Source organism: Pan troglodytes, chromosome 7, assembly GCF_028858775.2.
Source record: "Pan troglodytes isolate AG18354 chromosome 7, NHGRI_mPanTro3-v2.0_pri, whole genome shotgun sequence".
NCBI classification, from domain to species: Eukaryota; Metazoa; Chordata; class Mammalia; order Primates; family Hominidae; genus Pan; species Pan troglodytes.
In genome coordinates, this window is record NC_072405.2 from 99,093,650 (window position 1) to 99,106,773 (window position 13,124).

Sequence of the window (13,124 nt, forward strand, 5' to 3'; positions counted from 1 at the left end):
AGAATTATACAGTGAATACTAAAAAACATTCTTGAAAGAAATTAAAGACGATTCATACAAATGGAAAGACATTTTGTGTTTATGGTATATGAAACTTAATTTTGAAGTTCTAATACTCCTCAAACTGGGCTTAAGATTTAGCTAAGCCACTATCAAAATTGTAGCTGCTTGTTTCTGCAAGAGTAATAAGCTGATTCTAAAACTTATATAAAAATTAAAGGCACACAAAATGGCCAAATGTTGAGAAAAGAAGAACAAAGTTGGAGGATGCACATATCCTGATTCCAAAACTTACTATAAATCTATAGCGATCAAGACAGTGTGGTAATAGAATAAAAACAGACATATAGATTAATGGGTTAGAATTAAAAGTTTACAAATAAATACATTTATGGTTACTATAGTTTGAGTGTGTCCCTTCCAAAATTAAGGTGTTAAAACTTAATGGCCAATGTGATGATAGTAAGAGGTGCGGCTTGTAAGAGGTAATTTGGTCTTGAGGGATCTGCTCTTTATGAATGGGATTAAGGCCCTTATAAAAGAGGCTTCACGCAACAGTCAGCTCACTTGTCTTTCCATCTTCTGCCATGTTAAGACACAGTGTTACTTCTGTCTGGGGATGCAGCAACAAGAAGCCATCTTGGAAGCAGAGGGCAGCCTTTACCAGAAAAACAAACCTGCCACCACCTTGATACTGGACTTCGTAGCCTTCAGGATTGTGAGAATATTAATTAACTAATTAATCTCTGTTCTTTGTAAATACTGTTTATAGTAGTACAAATAGACAATGATTAAATGTTTTTCTACAAGGATGCCAACAATCTAATGAAGGAAAAAAATAACATTTCCACAAATGTGTTGGGACAGCTGGATAACTACATGCAAAAGAATGAAATAGGACCTCTATCTCGTACTATATACAAAAACTAATTCAAAATAGAGCAAAAATCTAACTGTAACAGCTGAAACTATAAAATTGTTAGAAGAAAATAGAGATTTAAGTCTTTGTGACCTTGAATTTGGCAACAGTTTTTTACATATGGCAATTAAAACACAAGCAGCCAATAAAAACTGAAATACATTAAACTTCATCAAAATTAAAAATGATTGTATATCAAAATAAACTATGAATGAAGTGAAAATATAATCTAAAAATGAGAGACAATATTTGCTGTCAAGTATTTGATAAGAGACTTGAATCCGTATTATATAAAACACTTTTTTAACTTAACAATAAAAAGACAATTAACCAATTAAAATATGGGCAAAGAACATATCTTCAAAGATATACAAATGGCTAATAAGAACATAGAAAGATGGCCAATATCATTAGCATCAGGGAAATGTAAATCAGTATTATAATAAGTCACTATTTCATGTCCACTAAGATGTTCATAATTAAATGTATGGACACTAACAAGAGTTGACAAGGATGTGGAGAAATGGAAAGCATTTTATATTAGCGGTAGAAATGTAAAATGAGGCAGGCGTTTTAGAAAATAGTTTGGCAGTATCTTCAGAAAAAAAAAAAATGTTTGACCATATGACCTAGGAATTTTATTCCTACTTTCTACACAAGAGAATTGAAAACATATCCCAACAAACATGTCCACAAATATTCATAGCAACATTATTCATAATAAGCAAAAAAGCAAACAACTCAAATGTCCATCAGTTGATGTATTGTTAAACAAAATATGACTTACCCATACAATAAAATATTATTCATCCATAAAAAATAATGATATACTGATATGTGCTACAACATAGATAAACCTTGAAAACATTATGCTAAGTGAAAGAAGACAGAAACAAAAGACCACATAATGTATAAATCAATTTATATGAAATGTCCAGGATAGACAAATCCATAAACACAGAAAGTATATTAGTGGTTTCCAGGGCCTAGAGGCAAGGGGGGATGTGATCTGGACACGGGGTTTTTTTATGAGGTAATAAATTTTCTCTGAATTAGATAGTGGTGAGGATTATACCAGTTTGTGACTATACTAACCCACTAATTGCATATTTTAATAACATACGTTTTATGGCATGTGAAATATCTCAAACAAACCAGCTGTTAAAATGTATGGGAATGCCTTAGGCTTTGCACATATCTTTTCATGAACTTTGAGTTGTTGATACTCTAGGATATATGGTAAAGTAGAGAGCAGTGGAACAGAAGCTGGAAATGTGAATTAAGGTTAGCTTTTGAAGTATCTTCAATACCATGATAATTAATTCATGCCCTTTTCTGTATAAAATTATTAACTGTCAAAGATTTTTAATGGGAAAAGTTACATAAATACATTCGCATGTTAGATAGACAACTCTTTCTATAACATTTAGGGTGGATTAAAAAAGAAAATATCAGAGGACAATGAGACACTAAATGTTAATATAGTGGTTAAATGTATAATGATATTTTAATTATAATTGATTAATATGGAATGTGTTCAAGAGTTGATATACTACCAAGGGTTCAGGAATTCAAAGTGGCAATCCTTGGCTGGAAGGAAGTTAAATATGTCGGATCAGTCCAGGAGCCAAGCTTTGTTGAGAACAGTACCTTGGAGATGGAACACTGATTACTTTCATGAAGACACTGGGCAACCTGGAGTGACCTTTGTAGAGTTACTAAAACAACTTCATCCAAAAATTTTTAACATGTGAAAAATATAGTGCTGGCCAAGCTGCAGAGAGCCATTGCTCTGCCTATATTAGTCCATTTTCATGCTGCTGATAAAGACATACCTGAGACTGGGTAATTTATAAAGAAAAAGAGTTTTAATGGACTCACAGTTCCACGTGGCTGGGGAGACCTCACAATCATGGCAGAAGGCAAAAGGCCATCTTACATGGCGGCAGACGAGAGAGAAGTGAGAACCAAGTGAAAGGGGTTTCTCCTTATAAAACCATCAGATCTCATGAGACTTATTCACTACCATGAGAACAGCAAGGGGGAATCCGCTCCCATGATTCAATTATCTCCCACCGAGTCCCTCTCACAACACATGGGAATTATGAGAGCTACAGTTCAAGATGAAATTTGGCTGGGGACATGGCCAAACCATATCACTGCCTAAACTAATAAGAAAATAAGGTTATAAGGAAGGAATATTATACTACAATTTTATTCAGAACCTGGAATTCTTTGAACCTATGTAATCATTAATTAAACAAATATTCTTGCTCTTATTTTGGTGAGGCACTGTGTCGATTGCTGAGTGTTCAGTGGTAGGTAGAACAAGACAAATTTTATCCTTTCAGATACCTTGTTTTTTGTAGAAGAGACAAATATTAATTAAATAGTTACACTAATGAATATGCAGTTACAAACTGAGATAAATAACTCTGAAGTACAAAAAATGGTTCTCTGAGAAGAATGAGAATCTAATATAGTCTCCTCTTATCAGCAAACATTATCTGAGGAACTGTTGATTGAACAGAGATTTAAAGAATCACTAAGAGATGTTGTAGCAATATTAAAAAAAAAAGGGCCTACAAAGGAAGGCGTGGACCAAATCATTAACTCTGTAAAAGATTTGGGCCTTTTTTTTCCTTAAGAACAGTGAAGATTAAGCAAAAAGTTTGTGTGTGAGTATGTGTGTGTGTGTGTGCACGTGTGCTTCTGTGTATGTCTATGTTTTGGGGAAATAGAAAAGTCAAAATGAAGAATAAGTTGAAGGTAGAATGGAATAGAAGTAGTGGGCCATCAGAGAGCTGGCAATGATAGTTTCAATTAGGATGGTGGCAGTACAGGTTGCACCAGGCTTTACATTCCTGTCTTTTTACAGCCAACAACTAAAACACAAAACCTTCACTTCCATATTTCTTTGTACTGTCTGCCTCATTTTGTCCTACCATTCCTGACTTATCTCAGAATACTTGGCATCGTGCTTACATTTTGTTTCATTTTAAACATTCTCCTCAAGTATGTAACTGTTTCTTTGAAATATTGACTTTAATTGCTGTCAATTTCTCCTATAAAGATTCTATTTTCCCCATAGTCTTCTTTTTTTAAATATATACATATATTTTTTATTATACTTTAAGTTCTAGGGTATATGTGCACAATGTGCAGGTTTGTTACATATGTATATATGTGCCGTGTTGGTGTGCTACACCCATTAACTCATCATTTACATTAGGTATATCTCCTAATGCTATCCCTCCCCCCTCCCCCCACCCCACAACAGGCCCCATTGTGTGATGTCCCCCTTCCTGTGTCCAAGTGTTCTCATTGTTCAATTCCCACCTATGAGTGAGAACATGCGATGTTTGGTTTTTTGTCCTTGTGATAGTTTGCTGAGAATGATGGTTTCCAGCTTCATCTATGTCCCTACAAAGGACATGAACTCGTCATTTTTTATGGCTGCATAGTATTCCATGGTGTATATGTGCCACATTTTCTTAATCCAGTCTATCACTGTTGGACATTTGGGCTGGTTCCAAGTCTTTGCTATTGTGAATAGTGCCACAGTAAACATATGTGTGCATGTGTCTTTATAGCAGCATGAAGAGATTGCATCTTTTTTCATATCTAAAAGTGTCAGCAGGGTTAATTTCTTTTGAGGCCTCTTTTCTTGGCTTATAGATGGCTGTATTTTCCTTCTGTCTTTACATGGTCTTTCCTCTGTCTTTATGTGCCTATTATTTAATTTCCTTTCCTTATCAGGTCATGAATCATATTGGGTTAAGGCCCACCAGTATGACCTCATTTTACCTTAATTATCACTTTAAAGGTCCTGTCTCCAAAGACAGTCACATTCTGAACTGGTGGATAGAACTTCAGTGTAATAACTTTTGCAGGGACATGATTCAGCCCATAACATCAGATACGTACATATAGATTTTAGCACCTGGAAGTGGGGTGATGTCACAGTAAATATCTAAAATGTAGGGATGGTTTTGGAAGCAGGAAGCAGGCTCTGAGGAAAGTACTAGTGAAAGCCTAAAATGCCTTAAGGTAGCTGTATTAATCTGTTTTCACACTGCTGATAAAGACATACCTGAGACTGGGCAATCTACCAAAGAAAGAGGTTTAGTGGACTCACAGTTCCATGTGGCTAGGGAGGCCTCACAATCATGGCAGAAGGTGAAAACACCTCTCACATGCTGGCAGACAAGAGAAGAGAATTTGTGTAGGGAAACTCCCCTTTATAAAACCATCCAATCTTGTGAGACTTATTTCCTATCAGGAGAATAGCATGGGAAAGACCTGCCTTCATGATTCGGTTACCTCCCACAAAGTCCCTCCCATAAGATGAGGGAATTGTGAGAGTTACACAATTCAGTATGAGATTTGGGTGAGGACACAGCCAAACCATATCAGTAGCCCCCAAGGCTTTTATAAAGCTGTGCATGAGCTTTAATAAGGTCTTTAGTAAGGGCTTACAGGAAAGTGAGGTAAAAGTTACTGCAAACTGAAAGAAGGAGGAACTGTATTGTGTAGTAGCAGAAAGTTTAGCAACCCTCTTAGTGCAGTTCTGTGAAAAGCAGAAAATATGTCTAATTAACCATGTAATACAGCTAAGGGGATTTTCAACCAGAGTTTTAAAAGTGCCATCAGCTTTGTGGTGCTAATAGTAAAATGTGAGAAGTGAGAGATAAACTAATGAAAGTATATAAAAAAGAAGTAAGCCAGGACTTGATGATTTAAAAAAAAATCTGCAGGTGGCAAATGATGTAAAAATTAAGAAATTACTTCTGAGCAAATATCCAATCTAGCAGACTGCCAGGAAAATAGGGACCAAAGACGAAGTTAAAGGTGTGACTGTAAAATCTTTTTTTTTTTTTTTTTTTTGAGATGGAGTCTTGCTCTCTCTTGCCCAGGCTGGAGTTCAGTGGCAAGATCTTGGTTCACTGCAACCTCCACCTCCCAGGTTCAAGCAATTCTCCTGTCTCAGCTTCCCAAGTAGCTGGGACTACAGGTGCTCACCACCACGCCAGGCTAACTTTTGTATTTTTAGTACAGATAGGTTTTCACTATATTGGTCAAGCTGGTCTTGAACTCCTGACCTCAGGTGATCCACCCACCTTGGCCTCCCAAAGTGCTGGGATTATAGGCGTGAGCCACCACGCCTGGCCAAGCCACCACGCCCGGCCTAATGTGTCGAAAAGACAAAATTTAGTCTCAAATAAACAGTGGAATGCTACTTGGGCAGATAAAATATGCCTCCAAGTGTCTCTCAATCAAACTATAAAGCTTCTAGGAAACTTAACAGCATTGTTCTTTAGACATTTTAGCAGGATCCCAACAAACAAGCAGGCTTATCTTGAAAACTTTTGTGGCTGTGGCTTTTATATAGTTGATTAAATCCAAATAACATTCATAGGACACCCACAAAGTTTTTAAAAGAGTAATTGCTATGGTTTTAATATTTATCCCTTCTAACACTCAAGCTGAAATTAATCCCCAAAGTGGCAATATTGAGAGGTGGGGTCTTTCAGAGGTGATTGGGTCATGAAGGCTCTATGTTCATAAATTGATCAATCCATTAGTGGATTAATAGGTTATTGGATTAATGGAATATCACAGGAGTGGGACTGGTAGCTTTCTAAGAAGAGGAAGAGAGACCTGAGTTGGCACAGTCAGCACCTTTGTCCTGTGATACTCTGAACCACCTTGGGACTCTGCAGAGAGTCCTGCCAGCAAGAAGGCTCACAGCAGATGGAGCCTCTTGATCTGGGACTTTTCAGCCTCCATAACTGGAAAAAATAATTAAAAAAATAAATTATCCAGTGTTAGGTATTCTGTTATAAGCAACAGAAAATGGACTAATGCAGTTATATATGCGGATCATCACCGGCTTGGACAGAAAAAGGCAAGAAAGAAAAAAATATCCAAGAGCCTTTGGTCCCCAAAACTCTACTGACAGGATGGTGGCTGATAAAACTATTCAGCTGCAAAGACAGGCTGTCTTTTGTAAAAAAAAAAAAAAAAAAAAAAAAAAAAAAATAGAAAAAAATCATGCAGGCTGGATTTTAGAATTGTTATGGATCAATGACACCTTAGTGAAATTCACGTTCTCCTTTTTGAACAAGAATATCTATAGTGAATATGCTATGCTTGTCTTATCATAAAATGTTGGGTAATCAGAAGACAGATAAATTATCTCTTTATTTCACAGGCCACAAGGAACTGTACTCAAAGAGCTGTTACTTATAGAACTACACATCAGTTGTGTTCTCTGCACTTGGGCCTGATTTAAATAATGAGATTTTGGGCTTTGGGCTGATGCTGCAATGGGATGAGACTTTTGGAGGCTTTAAGAGACACTGAGTATATTTTGCATATGGAAAGGATGTGTATTATTGGAGGCTAAAGGCCAAATTGTGTTGTGGACTGTTTGGGATAATTGTTATGTGTTAATAGGTAATTACATACTGCTTAATTCAGGTCTTCACACTTCCGTTGAGTGATTTTTCTAAAATACAAATTGGATTTCAAAGCTACCTAAGGCTACTTACTATAGAAGAAAATGTTCAAATTCTGCAGCTGATTGAATATTATTTATTGGAATTTCCCAGTGTGACCTTAATCTGTCTTTCTAGTTGCATCCTTAAACGTCCTTCATAAATTCTGTCTGAGAGCTGTGCAGGGATTCTTATCATTCCCAGAAAAGCTTATGCCCTTGTGTTAGTACAAGATGTTCCCTCTACCTAGAGAATCTTCCTCTACTTCTATTTATCTATTTGGACTGGAAAACATTCCAGTTGAGCATTCATATACCACTTGCACAATCATCTCTCTGTGAAGTATCCCCAAAATGTCCTTACCTTTATGACTCAGATGTTCCTCCAGCACCTCTATTAACCTTAATGATGGTACTTATCACAGACAAAATGATCCCCCACATTTAAAATTTTGACCAGGGATTGTAAGAGATGAGACTAAGGATTTTATAATCAATTTGAAAATAAAAGGATGCATAGCTTAAAAATATCTGGGCTTAGAGAAGACAAATCTGAATTACTGTTTGTCATCAGTAACATTTGTCATGAAGATATATTTCACGTATTTGGATCCTCTAAAAATTTTAACAAATTCATAAACGAAAAGCAGAATTATTTGTTCTCTTTCATCTAAGCCTGCTGACAAATGCTAAAATCTAGAGTAAAACTGTTTTTTAAGTTCAGTACAAGAAAAGAAGCATTTTAGTTTTTCTTTTTTCTTTTTCCTTTCAAACTCTGAGAATACAGAGATAAAAATCCTTTATCTTCTGGACCAGAAGTCACTAAATTTCAAGTACAAGAGAAATGAAAAAGAACATCATACAAACTTGGAATTCAGAAAACATGAGTGCCATTTCCTTCTCTGAAAGGAAGAGCAGAAACTTGTTTTCAAAGCCTGTTAATTTTTTTTGTACAATAAATATGGTAATTTTTTTGGAAATGAAATAGAATTTACCGTAATTGAATATGGTGCCAGCTTCAGTCTAGACAAGATCAGAATAAAATTCACTATAATTGGGCAAAACAATAATAGAAAAATATTAGAGTAATAACTTTGACATATATATGTTGAAATTTTGTGGAATAATACTACCTGTAAAAAGTTGTTGACCATGATATTTTAGTATACTCAAATTTATTAGTATCACTTTGCTTCTACCTGAAAAAAAAAAATAAATTTCCTTTGAAATACTTTAAAGAATAAAAAAATTATAAAAACTATTATAAAATGGAATTTTTAAATAAACATAGCTGTTATTATTTTTAGAAGATTTAGGCTGTTTTGAAGAGGAGGAAGAACTTAAAAGTGATTTTGTCCATGTCTTTCTATTTCAGGTTCAACGAGTTAAGTCCTAGTGATTTTTATCAAAAATTAGAAATACTGGTTACATTTAATTGGGTCTTTTTTTTTTTTTAAACTAAGCTTGCTTTAAGATAATTATTTGGAAAGTAGAAAATTATGCAACATAAATAGCATGCAAATTTTTAAAAAGCTACAATTAGTGGCCTCACTAGTAGTGGGGCCATCTGGACACTAGCCCTTGTGATGCAGGACAGGCAAGCCCTGAAATTGGGGCTTAGCTCTTAGAGTTCTTGGCTTCACCCAGGAAATAATTCAAGGAAAAGCTGGTGATGTTAGACATCAGTCCTTTGTTGAATGGTACTACTCCTTGTGGAGCAGATCTAACTCAGTAGGCAGTGCATCCAAAGTCAGCAACTTATGGGCTCCTGGCAACAGTATTTATTCTCATGTAAACCCACTTTAATTACATGCAAATTAAGGGGTGGGTTATTTATAACTTCCAATGCAAATTGAGGGGTGGGTTATTTATAACTTTCTAGAAAAGCTGTGGCAACTTCCGGGTCATTGTCATGACGTTTATAAACTGTCCTGGTGCTGGTGGGAGTGTCTGATGCTAATGAGCAATGAGGGCAGCCAGGAATTGCTTTTGTAGCCATCTGCTGGTTCCTGTCAGTTTTGTCACTTTATCCTGTCTGGACTAGATCCTGCTTTGGTCAGCAGAGTTGTGACCAGAAAACAAGTGCTGCTGGTCTCCTACCTCACTTGGACCTACTCTGTAATAAAAGAGGAAAAAACCCAGTAGCAACTTAAGGTTAGTTTGAAGGGTTTCAGAAAGCAGACGTAAAAAAAAAAAAAAAAAAAAAAAGCAGCAGTGATTCAAATTTTGTGAATAACCCAAAAAGAGAGAGCAGTTGTGTCACAAAGAAGTTTGCTAGTCTGTCCTGAGATCCAGGGGTAAGACCACTTATCCCAAAGCTCTGAGTCATGATGAGAGTTGTTTGCTTTCATCAGAGCTGTTAGTTTGATCAGTAAGCACTTACTGAGTTTCTACCTTCACTTGGCATTTTTGTAGATGCTGAGAATATCATGGTAACAAAACAAAATTCTTATCCTCATGAAGCATATGCTTCATTTGGAGACACCAACAATGCGCGCGTGTGTGTGTACAAGAATAAGGGTAACAAAGAGACTAAAATAGGCAAATGCGAAAGAGGATGGTGGAGAATACTGCATCACATTTGTTGCCCATAAAATCCTTTCTAATAAAAAGAAACATGGCAGAGATTTGAATGAAATGAGTATTCAGAAGAGCAGCCACACATGTTAAGTTGTTGATAAATACTGTGCATGAAAGAATAATAAATGGATATGACTACTGTTAAAGGCAAGACTGCAAGAGCAGTAGTTACAGACAGGTTTGATCCCAATTTTAGAAGAATATACATTAAAGGTTTGTAATTTTATAGTGAGAGGCAACAGTTAATCAAAAGTATAGTTTATAAAACTTCTAGGTAAGGAGTTACACATATTTTTGGTTGCAGTGAGGCAAAAATAATACAGAATTGTGGGAAATTTTATGGGTTTTATTGAAATAATTGTTAAGAATACATTGTATTTATTGAGTGCCTACTGCTGTGTACTTGTGCTAGATGCCTTATACAAATTCTCAATTAATTTTTATTGCAACATTTCAAGTAAAGAGGTAGTTTCTCAGTTTTTCCGGAAGTAGAGGGTTGGAATGGTTGAGTGACTTGCAAATGTCCATTTGGTTTACAAATGTCAGAGCCAACTTTGGAACCCAGGTGTCTCCAACTGCAATGCATTACTAAGAAAAGAAAATCTATGTTTTTTTTTTTTTTTCTAAACTGAGTGTTTTATTGTGAAGAAACCAAAAAGCTTAAATTGAAAAAATGTATTGGTAAAAAGTCTAAAATTTAGTGATATACATGAAACAACATGGATTAATTTAAAAAATATACCCAATGAATGACACATAAAGGATCCAGAACAGACAAATCCAATCTTTGTTGCTAGAAAGCTGATCTGCAGTTACCCAGGAGAAGGTGGGAGTTTGGGGTTAACTGCAAAGGGGTGTTCGTAATACACTTGGATGATGAAAACAATTTATATCTTGAATGTGATGGCTACATCGGCAAATACATTTGTCTAAACTCATAAAACTCTATATTAAAATAAGGGCATTTTGTTACTAAATTACAACTCAACAAATTTGACTTTAAACATTAAGGCTGGGTGCGGTGGCTTACACATGTAGTCCCAGCACTTTGGGAGGCCGAGGCAGGCAGATCATGAGGTCAGGAGACTGAGACCATCCTGGCCAACATGGTGAAACCCTGTTTCTACTAAAAATACAAAAAAAATTAGCTGGTTGTGGTGGCACATGCCTGTAGTCCCAGCTACTTGGGTTGCTGAGGCAGGAGAATCACTTGAACCTGGGAGGCGGAGGTTGCAGTGAGCAGAGATCGTGCCACTGCACTCCAGCCTGGTGACAGAGTGAGACTCTGCAAAATTAAAAGAATTAAAAAATTTAAAAAATTAAAAAATAATAGCATATAATTTGTTTCAGTTTAAAAAAATTACCAATGATTTTTAATAACTTAAATAAAACAGTAAACATATTTCTTGCATTTGTTATTCATTTAAAAGCAAAGCATTGAAAAAAATGTATACAATATAGTCCTTTCTCTATGCTATATGATTCACACCCATATAGCAAATATTTCTAAAGTTGTAGAGCTTCAAACAAATCATCTAACATCTATTTAATCTAAAGCTTTTTTGGCACTCTATTAATATAAAATTTTCTTAATTTTTTGCCAAAAATAAGCTAAGGCCAACTATGGACAGTTTTGGCTGCACTCACATTTTTCATAATGCTTATCTGGCCTTTGTGCATAAATGAAAAGTGAATTGCAAAATGAAGAGACAATACCCTGAGTTTTACTGTCCAAGTAATACCGGTTTTAAGAAAACTTCACTTGAATCTGGTTTATCTTTATATTACCAACTAATGTAATGACCGTGTTTCATTGTCAAAGGCTATTCTTTTTCTATGAAGCCATTATACAAGTCAAATTGAGATCATTTCTCAAGAAATAATCTAGAGAAATGTTCTCACAATATTTTCCTGTAATCGTTATCGCTATGTGTCTGACACATGAAAAGATTGGATGGATTTAAAATTAAGAAATAGTTGCTAATTTTTTTTTAATGTGGGATGTTTACTTAACTACTTGAGAGGGACAGTTACATAGTGTAGACTGACTTTACAGACATATGGTTGATGAATTTTGACACGTTAGGATGTTTAATGACTCCATCACCTAAATGTTCTTATTCTCAGACTAACCCAGATTTTGGAAGAGGAACATCAAAACTTTCAAAGGAATAATATTTATCTAAAATTAGAGTAAAAATAGAAAAGCAAGATTAATATGAAAAGAAAACTTAATATGGAGCAAACTAAAAAGCTTCCTGGATGTACCCTTGGTATTCACTTGAAGTTGTCTATTGTGCTCAATACAATTATACAGTATATTCAGTCCTGAAATAATGTTAGATATAAATTAGCCAAACAATCCTGTGAGATGTAAAACTGTGTAGACCTGAGTTAAATACAGATATTCACTTTGGGAAGACTCTGCATCTCCAAAACAAGACATACAAGAAACTAGGGGGCCTTTGAGAGCATCCACTCAGCTCTGCATTGTGAAGATTAAAAAGAGCATCTGTGAAAATGAATTCTGAGTGGTACCTATAGCAGGAGCTAAATTAGTTTGGCAGAGGCCTTATAAATAAATCTGACTGAAAGAAAAAAAACACAGAAAAGATATATTAGAATTCTTTTGCATATCATGTTGTTGTTTCCTTTAGACTTCCCTCCGAAATATTGTTTTTCTAATCTAATTACTAGCATAATATGTATCACTCTCATTTGTATTCAAAAGGAATATTGGATTAAGTATGGAAGTGTGTGTTTTCTATATTGGCTTTCTATCCACCCTGCCTTTACAGCTGAGAAGTTTATGCTTCATACCTTCTACTCTCTTGTTCATGAACCTGTGGCTCAGCGGCATGCAAAGTAAGATCACTTGCAGGATGAAAGCAGCATTTATGATTGCTGGGCAGGTTTCCTGAGGTCCTTCCTAGAGCAGAAAAGTAATGAAAGTTTTTAGATATATATTGAGAAAAATTGATTAAGTGAACTAACATAATTTTAAAATACATTTCTTCTATTAACCATTCCTAGAAATCATAAAGAAATTTATCAAGATTCTTTTGGTAATTTTTAAACAGTAGTTAATTCTATCATAGGCTATTCATAGCAGAGCTGTTCTTTACA